This window comes from Neoarius graeffei, chromosome 13 (assembly GCF_027579695.1).
Source record: "Neoarius graeffei isolate fNeoGra1 chromosome 13, fNeoGra1.pri, whole genome shotgun sequence".
NCBI classification, from domain to species: Eukaryota; Metazoa; Chordata; class Actinopteri; order Siluriformes; family Ariidae; genus Neoarius; species Neoarius graeffei.
Window position 1 is genome coordinate 56506700 of NC_083581.1, and position 6426 is coordinate 56513125.

General features: G+C 45.5%; 1 protein-coding gene across 1 annotated transcript in view; it reads right to left on the reverse strand.

The window, feature by feature from the left end:
- The window catches only part of tafa1a (TAFA chemokine like family member 1a), a 119516-nt gene extending 114442 nt beyond the window's left edge, over positions 1-5074 (reverse strand). The window contains exon 1 of the mRNA XM_060938092.1: positions 5029-5074. The gene's annotated coding sequence lies outside the window, so the exon portion shown is untranslated. The remainder of the gene's footprint in view (positions 1-5028) is intronic.
- Positions 5075-6426: the final 1352 nt, after the last annotated feature.

Consider the following 6426-nt stretch of genomic DNA (forward strand, 5'->3'; position numbering starts at 1 on the left):
CAAATATTGTACTTTTTACTCCACTACATTTCTATCAAGATCCTCGTTACTCGTTACTATGAAGCGGCTTTGAAAGTGGATGTTTTTCTTTTCTAAAACATAATTGGTTTTTTCGCAGGTGACACTGAGAGCCTATCAGTAATCACTAGGGTCACGTCACGTCCACAGACTGTATAAAATCAAGTTCAGTGATTTCTCAGCAGTGTTATTTAACGCAATCAGTTGATGACAGAATGGAAGGAGGTGGTTCTTCTGAAGAATGCACACACTCATGGCCCATGAACCCATGTTTCAGTTTTCTGAAAGGATTAGATTCATTTTGTTTTGCCGAAAACGAACCACATCACAGCCTACAAAAACTCGCCGTCCAACCTGCAAAGCATATTGAGGTATATAAACCTTTTATTCCAAGAGAAAGCTTGGAACGAAGTTGTCTGTGCTTTTAGAGCTAGCTAAAACATTGCAATAGCTATGCAGTCTGGTTAGTCAAATGACTTTCTATGGATTTGCCTCCCAAGTTGCCATAGCCTTGTCCACAGCTAACATTTACACATAACTAGCTAATTTGGACACTATTAGTTAGTCGGATCTTCAACTGTCACATCCAGCAGAGCTTCAACTGCATACCGGGGGAGGATGGGGACATTGAGTCTGAGTGGACCATGTTCGGCACTCCCATTGCTGAGGCAGCCATGCAGAGCTGTGGCTGCAAGGTTGTTGGTGCCTGTCGTGGTGGTAATCCCCGAACCAGCTGGTGGACACCTGTGATGAGGGGAGCCATCAAGCTGAAGAAGGAGTCCTATCGGGCTCGGTTAGCCTGTGGGTCTCCAGAGGCAGCTGACAGATACCGATGGGCCAAGTGGAATGCGGCTCTGGCAGTCACTGAAGCAAAAACCCGGGTGTGGGAGGAGTTCCGAGAGGCCATGGAAAGTGGCTTTCGGTTGGCCTCAAAGAGATTCTGGCAAACCGTCCGGCGGCTCAGGAAAGGAAAACAGTGCTCTGTCCCTACTGTTTACAGCGAGGATGGAGTGTGTTTGACCTCAACTGGGGACATTATCCAACGGTGGAAAGAATACTTTGAGGATCTCCTCAATCCCACCTTCATGTTGTTCAGGGAGGACGCAGAGTCTGAAGGTGCTTGGGAGGACTCGCCTATCACAGGGGCTGAGGTTACCTAGGTGGTTAAAAAGCTCCTTGGTGGCCGGGCTCTGGGGTTGGATGAGATTTGTCCTGAGTTCTTGAAGGCACTGGATGTTGTTGGGCTGTCTTGGCTGACACGCCTCTTCAACATTGCGTGGAGGTCAGGGACAGTGCCTCTGGATTGGCAGACTGGGGTGGTGGTCCCCTTTTTAAAAAGGGGGACCACCACCCCAGTCTGCCAATCCAGAGGCACTGTTCCCGACCTCCACGCAATGTTGAAGAGGCGTGTCAGCCAAGACAGCCCAACAACATCCAGTGCTTTCCTTTCCTGAGCCGCCAGACAGTTTGCCAGAATCTTTTCGAGGCCGACTTTTTAAAAAGGGGGACCGGAGAGTGTGTTCCAACTATAGGGGGATCGCACTTCTCAGCCTCCCTGGGAAAGCCTATGCTGGGGTGCTGGAAAGAAGAGTCCAGTCGATAGTCGAACCTCGGATTCAGGAGGAACAATGCAGTTTTCATCCTGGTTGTGGAACACTGGACCAGCTATTTACCCTTGCAAAGATACTGGAGGGTGCATGGGAGTTTGCCCAATTGGTCTACATGTGTTTTGTGGACCTGGAGAAGGCTGACGACCATGTCCCTCATGGTGCCCTGTGGGGGGTGCTTCGGGAGTATGGGGTTCAGGGCCCACTACTGCAGGCCATTCGGTCCCTGTATGACTGGAACAGGAGTTTGGTTCGCATTGCCGGCAGTAAGTCGGACTCATTCCTGGTGCATGTTGGACTCCACCAAGGCTGTCCTTTGTCGCCGGTTCTGTTCATAACTTTTATGGACAGAATTTCTAGAAGCAGCCAAGGGGTGGAGGGTGTCTGGTTTGGTGGCATCAGGATCATGCCTCTGCTTTTTGCTGATGATGTGGTCCTGTTGGCTTCATCAATCTGTGACTTACAGCATGCACTGGGATGGTTTGCAGCCGAGTGCGAAGTGGCTGGGATGAGGATCAGCACTTCCAAGTCTGTGGTCATAGCGCTCAGCCAGAAATGGGTGGAGTGCCTACTCTGGGTCGGGGGAGGTTTGCTACCTAAAGTGGAGGAAGTGGAGGAGTTTAAGTGTCTCAGGGTTTTGTTCACAAGTGAGGGTAAGGGGGAGCAGGAGTTGGACAGAAGGATCGGGGCAGCATCAGCAGTGATGCGGACGCTAAACCGGTCTGTTGTGGTAAAGAGAGAGCTGAGCCAAAAGGCAAAGCTCTCAATTTACTGGTCCATCTACGCTCCCACTCTCACCTATGGGTATGAGCTATGGGTAGTGACCAAAAGAATGAGATCGCGGATACAAGCGGTAGAAATGAGTTTTCTTCGCAGGGTGGCTGGGCTCTCCCTTAGAGACAGGATGAGAAGCTTGGTCATTCAGGGGAGACTCGGAGAGGAACCGCTGCTCCTCCACATCGAAAGGAGTCAGTTGAGGTGGTTTGGGCACCTTGTTAGGATGCCCCCTGGACGCCTCCCAAGGGAGGTTTTCTGGGCATGCCCCACTGGGAGGAGACCCCGGGGCAGACCCAGGACACGCTGGAGAGATATCTCTCGGCTGGCCTGGGAACGCCTCGCTATTCCCCTGGAAGAGCTGGTGGAGGTGGCCAGGGAGAGGGAATTCTGGGCTGCTCTGCTTAGGCTGCTACCCCCGTGACCCGGATCCAGATAAGCAGTAGAAGATGGATGGATAGTTAGCATGTAAAAACAGAGTTACGTTAACATGAATAACATGAACTTATCTGAAGTCCTTTCAGAAATATGTTTCAGCATAATCTTGCGAAATAAACAGAATGTAGAAATCTTTCTTTTCTAGTAACGTTAGCTACCTAATATGATTTTGAGTTTGAAAAAAGTTTGCTAGCATGTCAGGTGGAGTTTCACTGACTAGCTAGCTTAACATTAAACCACCATGATGGAACAGCATGCATTCATTTTGTGAATTCACATTTCTGTCTTTGGTAATGGCATTAGGTTTTGTAAGCATTGTGGCAATAATACAACGATGCATTGACAGAAAATGTACTTTTAATACTTAAGTTTTTTAAAAGCAAGTACTTCAGTACTTTTAACTTGAATAAAAATTTGACTGTACGACTTTCACTTGTATTGGAGTAACATTAGACCAGTGGGATCTGTACTTTGAATTAAGTAATGAAGTTGGGTACTTTGTCCACCTCTGTTCAGTACATTCAGATCGTAAGCTGACTTCATTTTATTGTCCAATAACATTGCTGAGCCTCAACCTGACCAACTGAAGCAACCACAGATCATAACAGTGCCTCCAGAGGCTTGTACAGTGACCACTATGCGTGATGGATGCATCATTTCATGTGCTTCCCTTCTTACCCTGACACACCCATCACTCTGGAATAGGGTAAATCTGGACTTATCAAACCACATGACCTTTCCTGCATTGCTCCAGAGTCCAATCTTTATGTTCCCTGGCAAATTAAAGCCTTTCTCCTGATTAGTCTCACTAACAAGTGTTTTTTTTATGGCCAAGCAGCTGTTTAGTCCCAACCCTGTGAGTTCTCGTCACATTGTGAGTGTGGAGATGTTCTTACTTTTACTATTAAACATAGCCGTGAGTTCTCCTATCGATTTTTTTTTTTTTTTTTTTATGAGTCGACTTCACCAAGCGTTTAAGTGATCTCTGATCATGGTCAGTCAGGATTTTTTTCCAACCACATTTTTCCACGAAGTTGATGGTTCATCATTATCCTTCCAGGCTTTAATAATGCCTTGGACAGTTCTTAACCCAATTCCAGTCATTTCAGCAATCTCCTTAGTTGTTTTCTTTGATTGATGTAGGCCAATAATTTGACCCTTCTGAAACACCGTAACATATTTTCCCTGATCATGTGATACATCCTCTGACATGTTTGTTTAAGAAATGAGAAGCTACTCACTGCATCAGTTAGAGTTAAAAGACTTTCTGCCAGCTGAAACACATTAATCACTGCATTAATTATCCAGTCAAAGGCTCTTATGTACTTGCTTATTTAAATCCAAATGGTGACTCGTTTTTGGCCGGGCAGTGTAGGACACACTTAAAAAATCAAATCAAGAACCCATAATGGTTCTTTGGGTGTACCTCTGGGGGACCCCTGAAAGGTTGTACCACAGAGAGGGTCCCAAAATAATGATGATGATTATAATAAATAGGAATTAGAAGATTTGGCTGGTCCTCATAAAACCAATGAGCCAAAGGATTTCACTTTCATTAATAATGTTAATGTAAAAGTTCAGGATAGGGGTAAGAAGAGCATTGTTTTGAAGTCAATGGATTGTCCTTAGAAATGTGTGTGTGTGTGTGTGTGTGTGTGTGTGTGTGTGTGTGTGTGTGTTAGTTAAAGAAAGGCAATGCTTCTAAATATTCAAACTGTACATAATGGACGTGTATGTGGAGAGCATTAAGTCTTAAGCAGTAAGTAAGCATTATGTGGAGAGAACTCATTTTAACATGTAGTGTTGTCAACAGTGCTGTAGTCAAGTCACTAAATCTCGAGTCCGAGTCCAGTCTCGAGTCCCTAGTGTTCAAGTCCAAGTCAAGTCCAAGTCATTAAAGAAAATTTCGAGTCAAGTCCACTATTGATCCAAGTCCAAGAACAAGACTCCAACCGCACCATTTGATGGTGGCTGTTTCAGCCTTTATGTGAAAGCGTCTCTGCTACTGTGTTGGACTAACATTACTGTTTGACTGCCCCATTTTAGTTAATTAGCTACAGCTTATTCATCACTCAGCAAGCCCCGCCCACTATGAACAGGGCAAATAACACAAGAAAGGGTTAACACTAGCTAGTTCATCGGTCAGCAAGCCCCACTATCAACAGAGCAATGAACATAGTGTGTCACTTACTTCTCTGGGTGGAGGAGTCTTGCCAAATGACCACTGAAGTTCGAGGTTGTCCCCATCGTCTCCTCGATAGTTCCTCTACATATGGAACACATAGCAGTGCATTTGTTCCCACTACACGAGAAGTCTGTATAAGCAAAGTGGACAATCCTAGGGGCTTCTCTCCAGGCATTTTAGAAGAACAACAACAACAACTTTATTCATCACACACTTGTGAAATTCCTCTCTGTATCTAACCCATCTGAAGCAGTGAACACACGTGAGCAATGAGCACACACACACATACCCAGAGCAGTGGGCAGCCATGCTAACAGCGCCCGGGGAGCAGTTGGAGTTAGGTGCCTCACTCAAGGGCACCTCAGCCTAAGGCCGTCCCATATTAACCTAACCGCATGTCTTTGAACTGTGGGGGAAACTGGAGCATCCGGAGGAAACCCACACAGACATGGGGAGAACATGCAAACTCCACACAGAAAGGCCCCCTGCTGGCCACTGGGCTTGAACCCAGAACCTTTTTGCTGTGAGGCGACTGTGCTAACCACTTACACCACCGTGCCGCCCATTTAGTACCATTAATGCTAGTTTGTTCCTGAACATGATGTATGAACAGGTGAATGTGCATTCTCTTGCACAAAATTAGTATAAAAATTAATGTGGATATAAATATCTTATGCCAAATTATTATGACGTATGACAAAAAATAAAGAAAAAATCCGAGTCCTCGTCTCCAATTTACGAGTCCGAATGCAGTTAATGCACAAGTCTGAGTCCAAGTCCAAGTCATGTTACGAGTCCTTAAAATTAGGGTACGAGTCAGACTCGAGTCCTAGTCCTGGACTCGAGTACTACAAGCCTGGTTGTCAACTTTCTTTAAAATGTTGGCCATCCACACCATTTAGACCTGGCGACTTGTCCAGGGTGTACCCCGCCTTTCGCCCGTAGTCAGCTGGGATGGGCTCCAGCTTGCCTGCGACCCTGTAGAAGGATAAAGCGGCTAGAGATAATGAGATGAGATGAGATCCACACCATTTAATTGTTGAAAATATCTAAAACTGCTTGAACTTCATGATATTATCAACTTGCACATGAAACAAAACCAAAATCTGCCTCATCCACTATCACCTCGCACCGCCAACTGACTTTAGCTATTTATTTATTTATTTTGGAAAATGTACGACAGACAGAGAATCCACTTTGAATCTCTCAACATGGTCCTCCACTTGCAAGTTTGTAAGAATTTTACTGACTTTGAAAAGCTTTAAAATGTTAAAGTTATGGTAAGAGGTAAAATTGGGCTTTGCTGCTTTTCTTATGACTATGTTCAAACAAAATTCATACGATATTGAGTTGGACCTCCTGGCATGCAGGGCATCAGTGACAGGCTTTAGCCAAGGGCATCAA